Source organism: Chamaea fasciata, unplaced genomic scaffold (genome assembly GCF_029207755.1).
Source record: "Chamaea fasciata isolate MVZ Bird 193981 ecotype frontalis unplaced genomic scaffold, bChaFas1.0.hap1 SCAF_9, whole genome shotgun sequence".
Lineage (NCBI taxonomy): Eukaryota > Metazoa > Chordata > Aves > Passeriformes > Sylviidae > Chamaea > Chamaea fasciata.
In genome coordinates this window covers 25,996,715-26,015,858 of record NW_027094094.1, presented here as the reverse complement: position 1 = coordinate 26,015,858, position 19,144 = coordinate 25,996,715, and the positions used below count along the sequence as shown (strand labels likewise).

Sequence of the window (19,144 nt, the reverse complement as noted above, 5' to 3'; positions counted from 1 at the left end):
TCTGCTCCCAGAAGAGGGCGATGTTCCTGCGGGCTGTGAGGCTCCTGCCGCGGCTTTAAGGGGAAGGCGCATCCCGGCCCTCATGGCAGAGGGTTACCTCTCCCTTGGGAAGGAGCTGTTGCTTTTCTAGAAGCAATTCCTGCAACTGTAGGATCTTGCTCAGAGGCTGCACGCCCGCTTTGATCAGCTGCTAATCATGGGGTATTTCCCGTTTGAGGAGAGTATCGGTAAGGATATGGCAAAAGAGGCTTGTCATAACCTTGCCATTTGAGTGGTCACCTTTTGTTCCCGTGAACATCTCTGAGCCACTTCTGTCCTTTCAATTAGCAGCCGTTCAACAATTGGGATATACAGAGCTGTTTTTTCTTTTTAAGCTATCTCCTCCATGTATTTTAAGGATTTTGTAAAAAAAATAAAAATTAAGTCTGCAAATCCATCCTCACTGTAATTTCCACTGCTCAGGCTCAAACTGCCACCAGACTGACATTGTGTCACAAGAACTGACACCAATTAAACAGGGGGCTAAAAAGCTGTACTAATGAGAACAGAATCAGTCCAGGTATTGCATCAAAGTTTATGTTTTCAAAACAGTGACTTTTTATTTTCCTAGCTGAAGGAAAACTATTGCTTCAAACAGTGATTGCAGAAACATTTCCAGGTCTAAACTGCTGCATCGTAAATGAAGGCACTATGATTTATTATTCCTAGAATTTGTTCTCTTCTACCTTTTTCTCCTTATATATAATGCCAATCCTGGGAAAAATGCAGAGTCCAGAAAGTACTCTGTTTAATCCTTTTTCTTTTATATAAGAATGCCTACTACATATATATATACACACGTACATATAAATACCTTCTTCTGAGATCTCCTCATGAGCTAATCAACTTTTAATGGAATTATTCAAAACCAAAACAACCTATTCTATGGACAGACTGTTAGTTGTATCCATAGCAGGGTTGAATTTTACATAAATCAACTCCTTGCTTTCAGCCTCAGGGTTTCAGGAAAATAAACAAAAGCTTTTGACAGCAAATTGTTTACAACACTGACTTATGTAATAGTTAAAAAACCTGAACATTAGACACATAAGTTTCTTTTAAAAAGCCAGAAGAAAACAATTTATTTGCTGAAGAAAGCTAAGTACCAAGAGGAAAATGTACTGACACAGAGACAATAAAAGGATAATGGAAAAGTTAGGCAGGGTGAAATAACACCCTGAAGAGTGATGAGAGTAGAGATAGGAAAGACTTGCCTCTGATCTGTATAAGTATTCCGAACTGGGACTGAAGTCAGTATGGATCAGCTGATTCCGCGTAATACAGCAGCAGAGGGAAAAATCAGTTCTTTAGGATATCTCAAGTGTTCTTTCCATAATCCAGTTAAAAAAAAAATAATCCAAAACGAGACCAGCAAATAAAAACAGCTCTCTCTTCTTTCAAGAGACAGAGCCACTGCGTTGACCCTGAGATCCTTCTGGAAGTACTCATTAACTCTGAGTGTCAGCACATGTGTCCCATCAGAATCCCGGTTTGTCTGCCCTCTGCCATTTCATCCCACGATGACTAATTTAGTGAGATTAGACAGATTAGCTCCACCTGCATCATACCAGTGCACTGACCAACTGCAATTGCACTGCCAAACCAGATCCAGCTCTACACAATCCAGAATCTCCAAGATAAAAGAAAACACTTGCAAATTCAGATAAAATGGGAGGAGACAATCAGGAAAGGCAGGCATAGTTAATAAAGTTTTGACTACTTTTCTTTAATCACAACACCTCTACACAGGATAACTGATTCAAGAATCTCTCTAAATGTGTCTGTAAGTAGTTAACACCTGTAATTAGCACAGGTGTAGGTAGTTAACACCTGCAATAGCAGTAGCTGCCATGGAAGGGTATAGTTTAGGCTTCATTAAAGAGCAGTATATTGTGTATATATTACACAGGTGTTTACTCAGCTGTTTCATATACTGGCATCACCAAAGCAGCTTTTAACTAAGGTAAGGCAAAATCAGGTTCAGATAGCAAATATCTTCAGGTGGGACTGAGGCTTGTGAAGGAGTAGCTTGTGGTTTGTCATGGCTGCAGCCAAGCAAAAGAATCTGCGAACAGAGGTGGAAAACAGAAGTGCACCCAATTTTCCCATTTCATGCATTTTTAAGGAACTGAGAAGTTGCATCTGAAGGATGTAAAAGGTCCTGCATAAGGAGGACCAAATGGATCCAAATCACTGTCTAAGTAAGAAAGTTCATTCCACTTTGAAGAATTCTGTTAAGTTCTAATGAGTTCTGGACGTGGAGATGGGAGAAGTGACTGCCAGATGGAATTTATTTCACACTGTCTGAACTCTCTTCCCCAGAGAGCCACAGGATTCTGACTACAAGGGGAAAGACTATTAAGAAATGGAAGGGCTCTCATCTGCCCATTGTATTGTACTCATTCAGTGTAACTATTCTCTTTTACTTTGAACCTGGAACAGAATTCTGAAAGAGTTTTTGTTAAAAATATTTTAAAATTTTTTTAAAAAATGTGTATCTTCCTTCGCAGAATACCCAAGATAGATGGTTTTTGAAGGTACAAATCAACCAAAGCCCGACTAGAAATGTGCATGTAATCCATTGTTCAGCCTTTATCATTTCACCCCCATTCTTTCAATATTATTGTATTCTTGGCCTCCTCAGAGACTCTGAATATCCACAACATTATTGATTAAAAGGATAAGTCCAAGATGAGGAAAAAGGATACAAACACCAACTCATTTCATTCAGATTATCCATGTGCCGGTAGCTGCCAATAGACTCTGGTTATGCAAGAGTCACTGAGAACAAATCTAAAGCCCCTCTTGGATTTGCATTGCTGATAAGTCCCTGAGAAGTTCACCTTTGGTAGAAAACAATCAGTCAACTTAAGTGTTTCCTATCCTTTTTAAAGTGACAATCAACCTAATTTGGGAAGCTTCAGACCAGACCTGTCGGAGGGTCCAGAAAGATACAGAGCAGCAATGCCACAGAGGCTTCTGATTTATAGTAAAGCATGAGGAGATGCCAGAGGAGAGCGTACTAAATTGTAATCAGCATTGCAAAATTTTTGCCTCTTCACAGGAAGAAAGCACTCTGGCATTAAATGACAAAAGTATTTTTTCAAAATAACATAGAGAATCTATTATAGATGTGGAAATTCAATTCAGACCACCTCAGGCCCTGAATCTAAACCTCTGTTGCTTCACATGTTTGGTATCTTTCAGGACTACACATTTCCAGTGCCTCCAGTTCCCATGTCAAAACAGGGATGTAGCTTAGAATAAAATTTTGAGTACCTCAGGTGCTATCAAAGGCCATTGTCAATATAGTTCCTTTACATCCAGATGGATACATCCCCATGAAATACACTGAACATGTTTATGTCACTGCACTTCTCGAAGACAAACTGTGTCCTGCTGGCTTCTCCAGAATTTAAAAGGTATTTGTCAAAATTACTTAAAAGACAACACACACACACACAATGTTTGGTAACTACTGGCAGGTTTACATGTCCAAGTGCTACCCTGGCAGTTGTAGCTGGGCCACAGGCCCAGAGAAAACAGCTACAGCATTCAAAGATACTGCGTTGGATGTCCTGAGAATGATGTTCCACTTGTTCAAAGAGGGGAAAGAGAACGGGAATTATATTTACTTCCCCATAAATAACTATTGCACTAAGTGTTCTGAGTGCAACATGAGTGTAAAGATCAAAAAAAAAAAAAAAATTGACTCAAGACTAACAGCATTTCAATATTGAGCATTGCCAAGGCAACACCACAGCCTTCCAGTCAGGTTCACACTTCACTCTTTGGCTCAACAGGATTTGGCACCACCGCTTGCACAATGTATGTAAAAAAAAAACAGTACCCATGACCCTCAAGAGCAATAGATGTCATTTTACAAGCAGAAAGGCTTCTGTGCATATCACATTACAAAAGCTGTAGAAAGTCCACTACATCCTGCAGCTGAATAGTCAAGCCTAATCACACATTTGACCTTTACAAATACACAAACGGGATGGCAGGAGAGATTATTTTAATCAGATCTGAATGCATATGAGAGGCCAACATGCAAATTATATGGATTATGCAATTATGCTTCTATCTAATATTTCAGCAGAAAGCAACAAGATTCCTGTTGCAATTGCCACAAATCACAATGGCACTCAGATTGTAATTTAAAATACAGTTTATTAAACACACATAGACTTCCATTGACTAAAACAATAACTATCTCAGATTGACTTTTATAGATGTGACAGCACATGTCCTACTGTTGCATGTCAAACAGAACTTCACAGGCTCACAGATCTTTGCTGCACAGGGAGGGTATATTTGCAATTATTTTTGTTGCAAGAGTTCTCCCCATTTCTGCACAGAGTGGGGAGAACTCCAGGGAGGAGCTCCAAAAAATGGTGTAGAAGAAAAGACCGCACAATACAGTGGGGGAACACAAAGAAAATGTAGAAAAAGTGTTTGTCGAGCTAGCTCTAGCATCACAAACCATCATCTCAGCCCTCATGAAAGCCCCCACATACATTTAGGAACCAGAAGGGATGACTATTGGATGTGCCTTTGTGCAAGAAGGCCGATGCTGTAAAAAGGAAACTAAATGAAGAGGAAGATGGCAAATGAAGATGGAAGATGCCCAGAAACAACCAACGAAATAAATAATGGAACCAGACAATGATTCTGTTGATTCCATGGCCTCCGAAAGAATTATAACAAACCATTAATGGTGGAAAGTAGTTCCCCCAGGGATGGACATAATTATGAATATCACTGGGCAGTAACAAATCAAATAACAGAGGACAGGATAAGATTCTAGTCTTCAGGCTGATGTCTTGGCTATGGTGGAAAAGGCTGAAGCCCCTACTGGGTCAAAGCTGGAAAGGCAGCACGTTTTTGGGCTGGCAGGTCAGGTAAGAGAAGTAAACTTAAATTACATTGAGTAAATGTACGTTGACTTAAACTATATTAGGCTTTTACTTTCTTACTTTAATCAGGGCCCTACATGCCTACCTAAAATTTCCCACCATGTTCCTGGAGATACACCTTCCAGATTTTTTCTGTGGTTACTATAACAGGAAATATTCCCATGGGAACTCTGAATTTAGCATAAACTACACATTAGCTGTTGTTCCAGACACATATGCTGATTTTACTGCTTTGCTTCTGCTTTTGATCAAGCTAAACCTAAGTTCACTTTTGACCCTTGCCTCATTTCCAATCCATTTTAATGATCCAATAGCACAAAGCCCAGTAATTTATTTTTTTTTTTAGTCTCACAGAAATTGAATTGTTTTCAGTAGCAACACTGTGTAAATGCTACTAATATTCTGGGAGGCACAAATTGGCAATTAAAAAGATTTTTTAAAAAACACCATTTTGTTAGATGAAAAGATGGCTAAAAGAATAAGGAGTACTTAATTTCAAATGCAGGTTAAGGGAAATGTAACAAACACCTTTTAGGTGTTTTGTTTGTTTTAAACTTTCTGTATTGAAATACTGACTTATTCCAATAGTGGAAGAGGACACGTATTAGCTCTTCACTGTAGATACAATATGCATTGTATCTGAAATAAAATAAAAGGGGTTTAAAAGGATAAAAAGGAAACATACATTACTCAGGAAAAAAGCCACTGATGGATAACTGTTATTGAACCAGAAAGAAATAATGAGACCATGGCTAGCAAGTGAAAAAGATGGGTTTAAGGATAAACATTTAAAAGACAGTGACACATTGCATGTGGGTCCCTCTGTTCTTTCTCTGAGAATGAGAAAGACATAATAAACAAGAGAGGAGGAATTCAAGTATGTGAATCTAAGAAGAAACATGAAGTAAATTGCTGTCTGTGAGATGTGGTCTAATCAGGAAACTGACAGAACTGCTTAACTTCCAGAATAAAGTCTACAGAAAGGATGGATTCCTATAGACAGAAAAGGGTGCAGACATACTTTGAAGAAGGAGGAGCAGCACATGGCAGAAGAAAGGAAAGATATGCATGCTGACTGCAGAAGCACTGCCAATTTGTACTGAATTGAAAGATACATGGTTGGAATATTACAGGAAATTGCAGTAGAGCTCCAGTGCAAGACAAGAAGCCAGACATGGCAATTTAAAGTAGGGGAAAGGAAAGAGGAGTTAGAACAGTGATCAAGAAGGGTTTGTATGATGTATATCCCAGAGAGGATAAGGATTGCAGAATGATATTGAAAGAAAACATTTTCCTTGTGATTCTGAGAACATGTTCATAGCCACTTCCTGCTTGATATTAAAAAATGAGCAGAAATCACATGCTTAGCATAAGAGCAAGTAGCTGATCAAAATGTGATGAAAGCTAACAGAGTTTGAAGATGTATTTAAAAGATGGCACTGCAAATTTATTTCATTCTCTTAAAGCAAATATTTCAGGCATATATAAAATTGGGAGATCTGCCTGAGTTGAATTCCTTTTAGAAAAAAAATGCTCAGAATACATTTACACTTCAATTGAATCAGCACGCAGGAGTGAAACAAAATAGAGAAAGCAGAGGGCAACCTCAGGAAAGGAAAGAAGAGTTTCAGGGAGCTTCTAGCTCTGAAAAAAAAAATCCACATTCTGTATGTTCTGTCAGTATTAGGAGATGGAACCTCAGAGACTGGAAGCACCAATGGCAAAGACAGAGGAGACCACAGAACTATAATGCTGTTGAGTAGGATCAGAAGAGCACAGTGGTGTTGGTAGGGGTTATCTTTTCAAGTATGAGATGCATTCTTTCTCAAAAAGATCAAACTTGATTCTCAACTCACTCTGATACCAGAAAGGTCAGTCCTCAGCCTAGACAGTACAACTCCTATTATCAGGGCCCAATTAATATTTTGCCACTTCTAGATTGATCTATAACCTGACAAGTTATTTGAGGAAGCCTCAGTTTTATTTCAGAAGTTGGACTAACATTTCATTACTGAGTAGTTTGTCAGGCCTTCGTTTGTTACTTTTCACCTCCCTTCAACACATTCAGTCACAATAGGACAGCCTGATAATAAGAACTATCAGGCAGGGCAAGCAACAGAGAACAAAGCTGCTCCATGCCCTTGGATCTACTCCACATATAAATGTCCCAGTTCATATGTGGTAACAAGATTCAGAATATATGGTATTTAGTTACTGACAAAAACATACAGCAGCCCATTTACAGAGTCTTATTGTGGTAATATATTGCAATTTTAAGTTTGGACTTTGCTATCAAGGAACAACAATGTCAAATAAATATTTTAATTCGATAAATATAGCATATGTTTACTTTCTTGTCAAATCAAGAAAGGTTTTCCCTTCACATGTTAGCAAAACATTTGACTTAATTTTTTCTTGCCTATCAATTCTGCAAAGCTATTTAAAAAACTGTCATCTGTGATGAGCATTGATGCTAGTTATATTCTTATGCCACAGCTTAGAAAAAAAAGCAAGTCCTCAGTCTGGAGCAGTCCACCTACCAAGTTGCCTTGGAATCAGGAATCTTAAAAAGCCTGCAAGTTTCACCTTTCACGGAGCGATGAGAACAAGTGCCAGAAGCCCCTAGTTTGTCATGCTCTGTTGCTTGTCAACCTGCCAGGCAGCTTGCCAAAGGCTGAGGCAGGAGAGCCCCCTACAAACCCAGCAGGGATCTGTCAGAGCCATACCTCAGCTTTGCTGAAATGAAAATGTCTGTGCAAGCCATTCTGATTTCAGCAAGCCAGCAAATTCTACTGCACAGAGATTGGTCACTTGGAAAGAATGGACTATGGCTGAAGTTATCCTTTTCTGTATTCCAATGGAGAAAGTATTCACGAGAATTTTCCTGGCCAGCCTTACTCAGATGAAGTCACAGACAAATCTTCTTACCCAGGTCATCTTCAGATATGGAAACCTGCACTGCATTGTGTAAACAGATTTGTCTCCTGTCTAAGCCAAACATCCTTTTCCTCCATTGTGTTTTCTATAGAAGAGGCTCTGAAGGCTATCCAGTTAACTCTGAAATGACTAAGACTGCAGGATTTGGTCCTGTACGAGGTCTGGTCACTGCTGTGAATGATGTACTAAGCTCACTGAGTTACACACCAGTAATCATTCCAAGATAGTCTGAGCCAGGGAATGCAGCTGCTCCCTCACGATGGAGGGCAGCTCAGAGGAGATAGGCAAAAACGGTGAGTTCAGGGAATATTGTAAAGAATGAGCACCAGTTATCAAAGCAAGCTGGAGTTACCTCAGCAAGAAGGGCTTGGTGTAACCTTTGGTTTTAGAGGCACTGCTGCACTAGTGGGCCACTCGCTGGTTGTACAACCTTTCCTGAGATAAGTGCTTGCTCTTCTCACAGTCAGAAGGAAGAAATTCAGTGAAATTGAGACTATCATAGAGCAAGGAGAGGTTTAGTTGATTTCTATGTCTTGCAAATAGCACAAAGCCTTGCATTTGAGAAAAAAAGGATGTGAAGTTTATGAACTCACACACTCTTTATTTTACAAAGAGGCTGTAATGGTGAAAAAAGTTATTCTATACTTCTGAGCTGGAACTAAGCATGTTACTCTCAACTATTTGATCAAATTTACGGTTTTGGTACTCCTGAATAAACAGAGTCTCTGTTTTTCTATTACACTAACTAGCATATACCCAAAATGCCAGCATCAGCATTCACCAATAAAAGATTTCCAAAAAAAAAAAAAAAAAAAAAAAAAAAGAAAACCAAAAATGTTTAAGATGATGAAAATCTATATAGAGATAAATGTTCATAGCAATTCCAAAGATGTGACAGCATGAAGTGGGGTGGGCTGATGAAGAAACATTGCAATTATAAAACCCTGTAATCTGGAACAGGGATAGCTGATTCCTGTGATTCTGCTGGTTTTAACATTACATTATGTAGCTATGGTATCTGATTAGGTAATTTACATGGAGTGATTTGACAGGAATTTTAAAATATCCTTACTGCTTTATATATCTATTAGAAAGGAACATTTCTATTTTACTGTCTATGCAATGAGGCAAGGAATCTTACATCTTTGAGAATATGAATCCAGCAGACTACAGCAAGAGCCCCCAGATTGTGAAAAATGAGGTTCACGTTTTATGTAAATTTTAAGAAATAGATTTAATAAAATAATAAGACAATAAAGAGATAAAAAAGCAAAGTGTGGCCGTCTGGGTGACTTGGCATTTAGCCAAGTCCACACACTGCTATATCATAGTCGTTCTTTAAATACCCTTTCTATTGCATTAGTCTGTTGGATATTCATATTTTTCTGTAAACTAGTTTCTATATTTTAGGACCTGTTCTGCATGGTCTCTCCTTGGGTCTGCCTTTTTAGAGCATGCATGTTTCTTGGCTGTGTCTTTGTTATCACCTCCAGTTTGGGCCTTGGTCCATACTTTCTTCAGATGGTGGATGCTGATAGTTAGTATCTCAACAGCAGGGTCTTCTTTATATGTTCACTGGATGTTATTCTGGCCAAACAGACAGTTTAAGCATACTATGCCTAACTTTCTTTATTAATACAGAAGTAAAAACTTATATCCTTACCACAATGTTATTAATCATTTAGCACACATCTTGGGAAAAGCCAACTTTATAATATGTATTTATAACACTAGAATTTAATTACAAAGTACTTGCTACAGAGTAGGGACTCAGGTGAGATTTTTCTTCAAAGTCCTCCAAACAAATTCTTTATAAATTGGAAGGATTCACTCATTTAAATGCCTAAATTTTATTAAACCAGTCCTCAGACCACCCAAGATTTTCTGTTTGTTTAAAACTCTGGTCTCCAATTTCCATTTACTTTGGCCTTCCTTTAACACCACTGTAATACCCTGTTTTGTTTTTCCATCACTGATTCTCCCTCACAATCTGCCAGAGCCTTACTTTTCATTTGTTTCGTTAGAGGCTCCTTCTCCAACACTCCACAGCTGCGCTCCTTACCTTGTTTTATCTTTGTGCTTTTCTCTAACCAACCTTACACACATACAATTGTAACAGCTATTTCAAAACCTGCATTTCACAGTTCTATTATCTATTTCTGACTTGTTTCTTCGAACTAATATTTAGCCTTCCTGTACAGATATCTCCTCCAAGGGTAGCACAGGTACTTTCAGAGGATTGATGTCATCTGCTTGTGCAAAGGTCTGCCTCATGCACTGCCTATGTGTTCCGTGGGAAATTCAAGCAGAGAAGTAAGGATAGGAAGAATTATTTTGTCATTTCTCTATCAGCCTTTGCTCAGCACCTTACACTAGATTCCTAGATTTAAAATGAACCCTATCTGAAGGTATATTTATGCTAGCAAATTAAGCAGTGCCAGGAAAGAGACCACCAGTGTTAAGAGGCATTGAAACTTGTTCTGACCATTATATTTTTCAGTCTCACATGGTTTTGGCATGTAGCAAATCACATCCCACTAAACAATTCCCTGGAGACAGCAGATAACAAGGATCATTCCCAGAGAAAAACATGTCAGTGTGAATTTTGCCCACCTGTTCCTTATGCTGGAGGGTAAAACTGTTCCATAATGCAGATACATTTTTTTTTCCATGCCAGCTGCCCTCACTGTCTGAAAACGATCCAAAGCACATCTAATTTAACTGTAGAGATGTAACCAGTAAGGGCACTAGTATTCACTCTCAATCCTGCCACTTTAAATGACTGTGAAATTTACTCAGAGGCAGAAGAGTGAGAAATACAAGAGTAATTTAGAAAAAAACCAGCTAAGTGGGTCTTTAATTATTGACTCCTCAAGCAATGTCGTTTGGGATCAATCAATGAGGGAGTTTGCACTGAACATCATATTAACTTCTTCAGGAGCTCTATCTCCAGTGTTAATTTCTTTTATATAGTTTAACCATTGAAAGTTTATTTTTAAATGTTTACATATGGAACTGGGGGACAGTTACAAAAAGAGCAAACATGACTGATGCACCTGAAACTTCCTACCTGAACTTTGCATGGGAATTTAGCATTCTTGAGGCAGCTGCAGTACATCTTTATTGCTGCTGGCATACTGATAGCACAGTGCTATTTCACAGAGCACTTCAGCAATCCAGTATTCAGAGAGGTTGCATGGATTCAGGTCAGGACTGTAAATCCTGTCTCCCAGGAGTTTCATGCTGAGCAGCTGACATTTCAGCAACTCCCCCCCCTTCACCAACAGGGAGTTTAAATAATAAGCCCAGAAAACAAATCTTGCAAAACAACAACTCTGTCATACACTTACTTCCTAAGAACTCTGTGAAATGCATAGATCTGATGAACACACAGCGCCTTACAGGCAAACTAAAAGCGCATACAGCAAGTCTGACGCTCTTGTTCTAAACCAGTAATATGCAGGTGTGAAAAGACCTCAGAGGAGAAATATATTCCGTGCTGATTCTGCACAGCAGTTCCACAAGTGTTCAACACTAGACCTAGAAGAGTCAAACCCAGTTATTTACAACCCACTTTGCATTATTTCAGAAAACTCAGGTTTTCTACAACATCTAGGTTTTGAGTTTTCTGAATCATTTAAGGCTTCAAAAGCATTTTTCCAATATTTAGTTATACTAATACCTGTATTGCCAGCTGTGGCAAGTGACCCATACCCCATAATCATGCACTATGCAAGACCTGAACCAGCTTGTAAGGAACCCTGGACTCCTTACAGGGCCCTTACAACGAGCCTTCTGCTGAGTCACATTCAGTCAGTGTAGCATCACCATTTTTAAATTTTATCAGTAAACAGAGGTAATTCTTTTCCTTTCCCAAATCTAGCATCTTAAAAGGTATGGTCTCAGCTGCACAAGAATCACATGCCTGCATTTTATTTTTACGCAGTTTATATTCCACACTATAGAAAAGCAAACCTCCTCTCTCATCACAATTAAAACAGTTTCATCTTTTGGCCTTACAAAGGTTCTCATATCATTTTTATTCCCATAACACTAAAAAGTTCTCAAGTAATAAAAGAGATGCAACTACTGTCTGTTTACACATTCCATTTAGCCTCACCTTTCCTCAGAATGAAAATCACGACTTCTGACTGCAGAAGAAAAAAGAAAAAAAGAAACAGCTGCTTTTCCCTTAAACATCTTTAGCCAATGTCCAAAACCCACTGGCAGATTCTTCCACCTCTAGCTGCATCCAAAACCCACCTTCTTAATTCAAGAGGCATATGATGAGAGAGTCCTTCAGAAAAGACTAAGGGGAGGAGGGTAACCCTCTCTGTTTAGATCCTTCCTTATCTAAACCTTCATGTCAGGTTGAAGCAGTGCACTTTTTGAACTGCTTTGGCAGTTTAAACTGAGGCTGAAAAATAAGGCAATGTGAAACACGTGAGGACAGGCAATTCCCCATTTTGTACAATTTTAGACCAGTGTAGAGCACTCCTTCTATAAAAGAAGCTCTGAGCATTGTGTAGTACCTCACAGGTGGCAGTCACTGCAAATGGGCACAGAGCTGTACGCAGTGGCACAGGTAAGAATCAGGTGGGACTTCTACCAAAGGTCAGAGGAACTCAGGGGCAAACTTGATGGAACCACGGAGGGAAATTCACCAGCCTCCCTGGCTGATGTCCTCTCCATGACAGAGCCTGGCTACTTACGGAGCAAAGCTCACAATTAGCCCCTTGGAGACTCATGGCACCCTCTCAAGTGAAGTTTTGAACAACACACTCAGATCCTTATCTTTCAAAAACCTAATACTCTAGATCTTGTCAATTAAATCCATAGGGAAATACCAAGCATAATACTAATTAAACCAAGAAAAACCCAAAGGAACTATCCTAGAAACAACTGTGAAAAAAAATTCTTCATTTTTTTTCCATTCAAAAAGACATTTGCCAAATTCAAATGAGTACCAAACTAATTCCATGCAAGACTTTAACTAGCTTTTGAATTTTTATCGTTGCTAACCAATAATCACTTAGTGGAGCAATAAAATTTACGTCTACTACTACCACTGTCTGAGAAACCCAGATAATTAACAATGGAGTGACCACATCATTTAAATGAGGAACTCGGGAAAAAGAATTCTAAAATAATGAACAAGCCTGAGCCTTGGCAAATGGAAACTGTTAAGAGTCACTCAAAAGCTGAGGTAACTATACATTATTTACATTAATCAATGACTAAGAAAAGAGTTCAAGAAAAGCTGCAGAAGAGGTAGTTTGTGAGAAAAGGCACCAACAAACAACAACTCAAACAAAATTCAGAGTGATTAACTCTGAATTTGCACACACCATGCAATAAGGTCCTTTTGGATGGCAGAGCCATGAATGATACCAACACTGTTCTGACAGTTTCAGGTAGCATAACAACCTAGTATTGACATAACTACCTAGGCTGAAAACAAGATGTTTAAGAGCATGAATCTACCAGTTATTAACAGTCTCCATCAGCAGCTACTTAAGATTACATACATAATTAAGATTAAGACTAAAATAGCTGTCTGAGGGATCTCTAGCACTTATAGCTAAAATAATTTTATGTTTAAATAAATGCTAAAAGCAGAAAGAGTTTTATAATCTGTTTGATTGAATGCCTGATCTTCAGTACAGTTATACAAAATGTGGATCTGCTTTAAAGTCCAGCAAGATACACATGTTCTTAAAAAGTAGCACTACAGAGATAGGAGACCATATTGGCAGCTGGAACTAACCAGGAGCAGAAGCATATAGGATAAATCAGCATGTCCTTGGGCTGCTGATTTTTCAGTGAATTAGAGAGAAACTTTCTATTCGTCCATTTGGGTCTTTGGGCAGTTTGCCATTAAAAACAAACCCAGTGAATCAGTACAATTTATGTCCCGCAATCTGCATGATATTCATGCTAAATCTGTCCTCCCATCATGCCAGCTCCTCTAACACTGCTGCAGGTGTCAACTTTGTACATGACTGGCACAACTGAAGACAAACTGGCTTTTTTTTCTATCTGTTTTTGACACAGGACCCGCTGACAGACAACAAGAAAAGCATTCAAACAGTAATTAAGTTCTGATTACTTGACTGGCATCAAAATTAAGAGAAACCATAAAAGCTCAACTTAGAATTTCATATTCCTTTTCTAACTAAATGTTTCACAGTGCCCTCATCGTTCTGAACTCTTTTCAGCATAAACTAGCATAAGGAAGAATTCCGTTTTGGTCAAACCCCTCCAAGCTAAAACTAGTGCCTCATCCTGTTCCCATTCAATCTGCAATTTATGTTATTTATGAAGGATCTTCAGCTAGTCATTTACTCACACTACACTTGCCACCTTGAGTTTGGGTTCTCATGGTCTTTTAAACCTGTGTAATGCTGACTTCATCATACATACCTAAATTAATTATGCATTACCACAATCACCTCTCCGTGGAAAACAATGTGGTACTTTTAACTCTTGGGATTTTTGGAAGGCCTCTGGTAAATGCAATTCCTCCACGTTCCTTTTTGTCTCTTCTATGATTCAGTTTGAAGGGGCAGAACAAAGAGCAAGTGATGTTCTACTTGAGTATTGTTATTCATCCTCTACTGGCTGGAGCTCTGCCCACCCAACCAACATGTTAACAAGTTTCCCCATCATTACATGTGCAGTTGTACCATTGCTTACATTAGTACACCATCAGGCACCAGATTCTATTTATTTATGTAAAACTTGCCACAGTAAGATGCCATTTCTTACTTGGGACTTCTACAAGCTACTGTAAGAAAATGTTTAACTTTTATTCCAGTAACAAAGTGGTTTTCATTCTTTCCTAAACAACTCACTGTAGAATCAAAAGATTAAAGATTATTTTTTTCTTTGAAGCTAGCATGTAGCGATGAATAAAGATACAAACAACTGTAGAAAGGAAATGTGCAGAGAGAGGAAAAAAGTAGAGGGCCTTGCCAAGAATGTCAGTATGAAATAAGACTTCAAACATCAGTAAAATTCCAAGTCATATTCCCCTTCTAAAACTTATTACCAAGTATAGTAAGTAGTAAGCAATGAAAACGCTGAGAAATGTCAAAGCTGGATAACACATTTTTGTCTCCCTGTGGGCTTTTTTTTTTTAATTGAAATCTATTACGACACTGGATTCCTAGAAAATAAGGTCAAAAAACCAAAGGAAGAACTGCTCTCTTAGCCCATTAAATTTATTTCAAAACCTGCTTTAGGCCTCACACAGCTTAGCAAAGCAGAACCAGAAGTTAAAAAGTTGGGGGCCGGGGGGTTGTCAGATTTTTTAGCATCTGCCTCCTTCATATGCAATGATTACAAACAATTTAACCCAGGACTGCTATTTAAACTGGCTCTCAACTCTACTGGCTTTACAATAAACTGTAACACGATAAATTGCAAGCATCCCCCCACAGTTAGCATTAGAAAATGGAAAATACCCACCCTCATCAATATTTGTACTATATGAGAGAGTTTTTAAATCACTGCCCTTGGAGCTATACCTGTATTCCAAATTTTATTTCAAATAGAGAGAAAGCAAGCCCATGAGATCTCACAAAAACCAAGGATTGCTCATATTATACAAGTTGAATCTAAAAATGAAGCCCATTCCATAAAGCTTGACACCATAATTCCATCAATAGTTGACACCAGAAGACAGAAAAAGTAAATCAGACCCCATGTCTAAAGCTAAATATTGCAGAGCATGTCAAATTAAGAAAAAAATCTGATTTTAATTGCTTCCATTAAAAAAGAATTTTTCAAATGAGCACAGAAAAGTGACTTGTTTTATAATGATCTAGATGAAAATCAGCCAAAATAGCTTGAAAACATATTAATCAAATTCACGTAAGTGTCACATTGAATCATTTAGGTTGGAAGAAATCTGCAACCTTACTGAGTCCAACCTTTAACCTGACACTGAGTCCACCACTAAACCATGTCCCTAAGTGCCACATCTATACATCTTTTAAATACCTCAGGGCTTTCGGACCCAACCACTTCCTTGGACAGTCTGTTCCAAAGACTGACAACCCTTTCTGTGAAGAAATTTTTCCCAATATCCCATCTAAACCTCCCCTGTTTCAGCCTGGGGCCATTTCCTCTTGTCCTGTCATTGTTACCTGGGAGAGGACTGATCCTCACCTGCCCACAGCCTCCTGTCAGGGAGTTTTAAGGTCCCTCCTTAGCCTCCTTTTCTCCTAAACAGCCCCAGTTCCCTCAGCTCCTCCTCTTCAGACCCTACACCAGCTTCATTGCCCTTCTCTGCCCCTTAAACTTAGATGTGCAAGATGAATGGACAGAATTACTATTTGAAAAAATCCTAGCAGGTATCAAGTGATTAAATATAAAAACGTTCATGTTAAATGAGCTTCTTTATTAAACTTAATGAATCAAAATAAATTGGCCAACATAAAAACCTACCAAAAGACCTAATCGCTCCATTAGGTTGGCGTGATCATTTAAGAGATCAATCAAGAATTAGTGCAGTAAATCAATGTTTAACAATATTTATTACTTCACTGAGCCCCCAAAAAAGTTCAGACGTAGGAATTCAAATCTAAAAGATTTGTGATCCTTGTGTGTCCCTTCCAACTTATGATATACTGTGATTCTATGAAATTTACCAAGAAAATCATTATGCATGATCATTGATAAATTAGAGATGCTCTGAAACACGGGACAGTATTTCACCATCCTTTTCTGAAGCCACAAGACATCACACACATTCATCTCTTCTAAGATTGCTTCTTAATAGGAACCTTTTATTACAGGTTCCTCTAAAACGCAGTGGAAAGAAACAGTTAATCACTTCCCTCTCAGTATCCTGACAATTATCAGAATTATAAGGTGGCTTTGGATGTAAATAACAAAATCAGCTTCCCAAATTCTCCTTCTTGTGGAGTCAGGATTTTATTACATCTTCCCCAAAAACCCCACAGATACAAATTTAACACACTCTCTTTAGAAGCTATTGTGTTGGGAAGTCCATGCTAGGTAAGATACTCTGGTGCTTTATTTTCTGGCTATACTTATTTCTTAATTGCAGCACTACTGAAACTGAAGGAACTGTTAACTCATGGTCTCAGATGAAATTGCACTGCTTTACATTCCTAAATAATCACCCAGCCTAGAGCAGATAATTTTACCTGTGCAATTCCAATACTGCAATATTGAGACAGCGAGTGCACAGAACTCCTTAGATCTATCTCAGAAATTAGGTCTTACAGTATCCACATTCATAATTTCATCCCCAGCCTGGATACTGAACTCCTAACAATTTGATCAGCAGAGCTTTTCCTATTCTAACACAATGACCTGGTTACACTCATACATACTGTTGCCAAGATACTTCTTTTTAATAGACTCCCTTAATTTAAAACACATACATTGGGCATTTTGCTTGCAGCAAAAACACTACACAGCACCATTTACCTTTGGGGTCAGAAAAGACAACTCATGTGCTGCCAGTCATCAACAATCTCCTGTCTAGAGATGTGCAGAACCCTATTGCATTTTTGTTTATGCTAAAGCTGCCTGTCTGGCAGTAGTTACAGTTATCACTCCCTTAACAGGGTAAATAGTAAAATGTGTATTCATTCTACCATTAGGTTACAGTGATGAAAGAGATTCCTTCAAAGTAGCAGCAATTCCCACAGCTGCTTCTTCACCCCATTATATCAGGTTTACGACTGTAGCATTATTGGCATCAAAATGGGCAATCAGAAACTACCTTCTTCATCTACCAATAGCTGCTTTAATTATAAGTCAGTATATTAATAATAATTACCTGGTAATGATGTTCATCACCTATATGCCCTAATTTTCAAAGCAGTGCATACATACCACATTAGGCAATTAATTCTCAGAACAACTTTCTGTGACAAGCAAATTCTATCTCCATTTAAAAGACAGGAGAGCTGTAGCTAAATGATACTCCCGTGAAACATCATTTAGAAGTAAGATTAGACCATGAATATGACAGTATACTCATGCTTTCATCTTCTGCCAATACAGCATGGCTTTCAAGGTAAGATTTATATTATAACTGTGCTAAAAGAGGTCTAATTTGCAGCAAAAATAAAACAAAATTAACATATAATGTAGCTCAGCATATTATACTTTCAAATCATGATGGAAACCTTAGGCTGCATTTCAGCCTTTTACACAGCAGAAACAAACCACCACCATGATTTCCCAAGTATTCATTACAATATTCACTCCCAAAGTGACAAGTTCCATGGAAACCACCACAATGCATTCAGTTTTCATTTTCACTCCTTAGGTATTCTAGTATCAGAATGCCTAATTTCTAAGCATATAAGGATTTTTAAGATATCTGAAAAAGAACACCAAAGCATCTTCACTACTAGAAATTATAAACTTGTTCTGTGAATCTGTATTACCTGTGGGACACTTTGCTGCTTTTTGGCTAGTTTAAAGGGAAGAGTGAGGCTAAGATAACTTAGTTACCATAGCAATACCCTTCCAGGAACAAGACTTTGTTTGAAGTTGTTCCAGGTTCTGCTCTTTTTTTACCAGATGCTCCTCCAGCAGTGCCAGACTGAACAAATTTTGGTTTCATAAGTGTCAAATATTTGACAGATGCTTCAGTATTTCCACACTAGAATTGATGGCCCAGTTTAATCTCATCTTTTGCCTCTGTGTACAGGAGGCAAGCAGCTGGGATTAGCTCTATTTGTCATGTCTGTACCATGCAGAAGTAATTGACTTGCTGCAGTTCCTTGGTTCAGGATTGCTGGTTTCCCACCTGCTTCATTTACAGATGGATCCCACAGTCAGGCAAACCAAGACAAGGGTTAATTTGTTTTTGTTTGTTGCCTTCCCCCCCCCCCCCCCCCCCACCCTCTGATCTCAATATTATACAACATGCTTTAAAGTTGAGCTCTACTATTTGTGCATGTCAGGTCACCACAAAGGAGTCCAGTGACTGAGCTTGAATCTCCTGTCACATATTCAGGCTTCCATAACCACCAACTCCAGTGATCTTCATTACCAGCCATGACCATAACTGCTTTGTTTTCCTCTGTAGTATTCCCATAACCTTAAAATATTAAGAAAAATGCTTCTGGCTAGTCCTACTCACTAGGGAAAATATAAAGAAAAGGAAGCAGGAAACTAGATACAAATTTCTTCCAAACATCTGTTAGCAATGCCAGGCATTTCTCCACATAATTCCTTTTGAAACTAATAAGCTGTGG

General features: G+C 38.5%; 1 long non-coding RNA gene across 1 annotated transcript in view; it reads right to left on the bottom strand.

Annotated features, from left to right (window-relative positions):
• The window catches only part of LOC136294110 (uncharacterized), a 102,267-nt gene extending 100,763 nt beyond the window's left edge, over positions 1-1,504 (bottom strand). Inside the window, exon 1 of the long non-coding RNA XR_010722314.1 lies at positions 1,254-1,504. This is a non-coding gene — a long non-coding RNA (uncharacterized lncRNA). The remainder of the gene's footprint in view (positions 1-1,253) is intronic.
• Between the last annotated feature and the right edge of the window lie 17,640 nt (positions 1,505-19,144).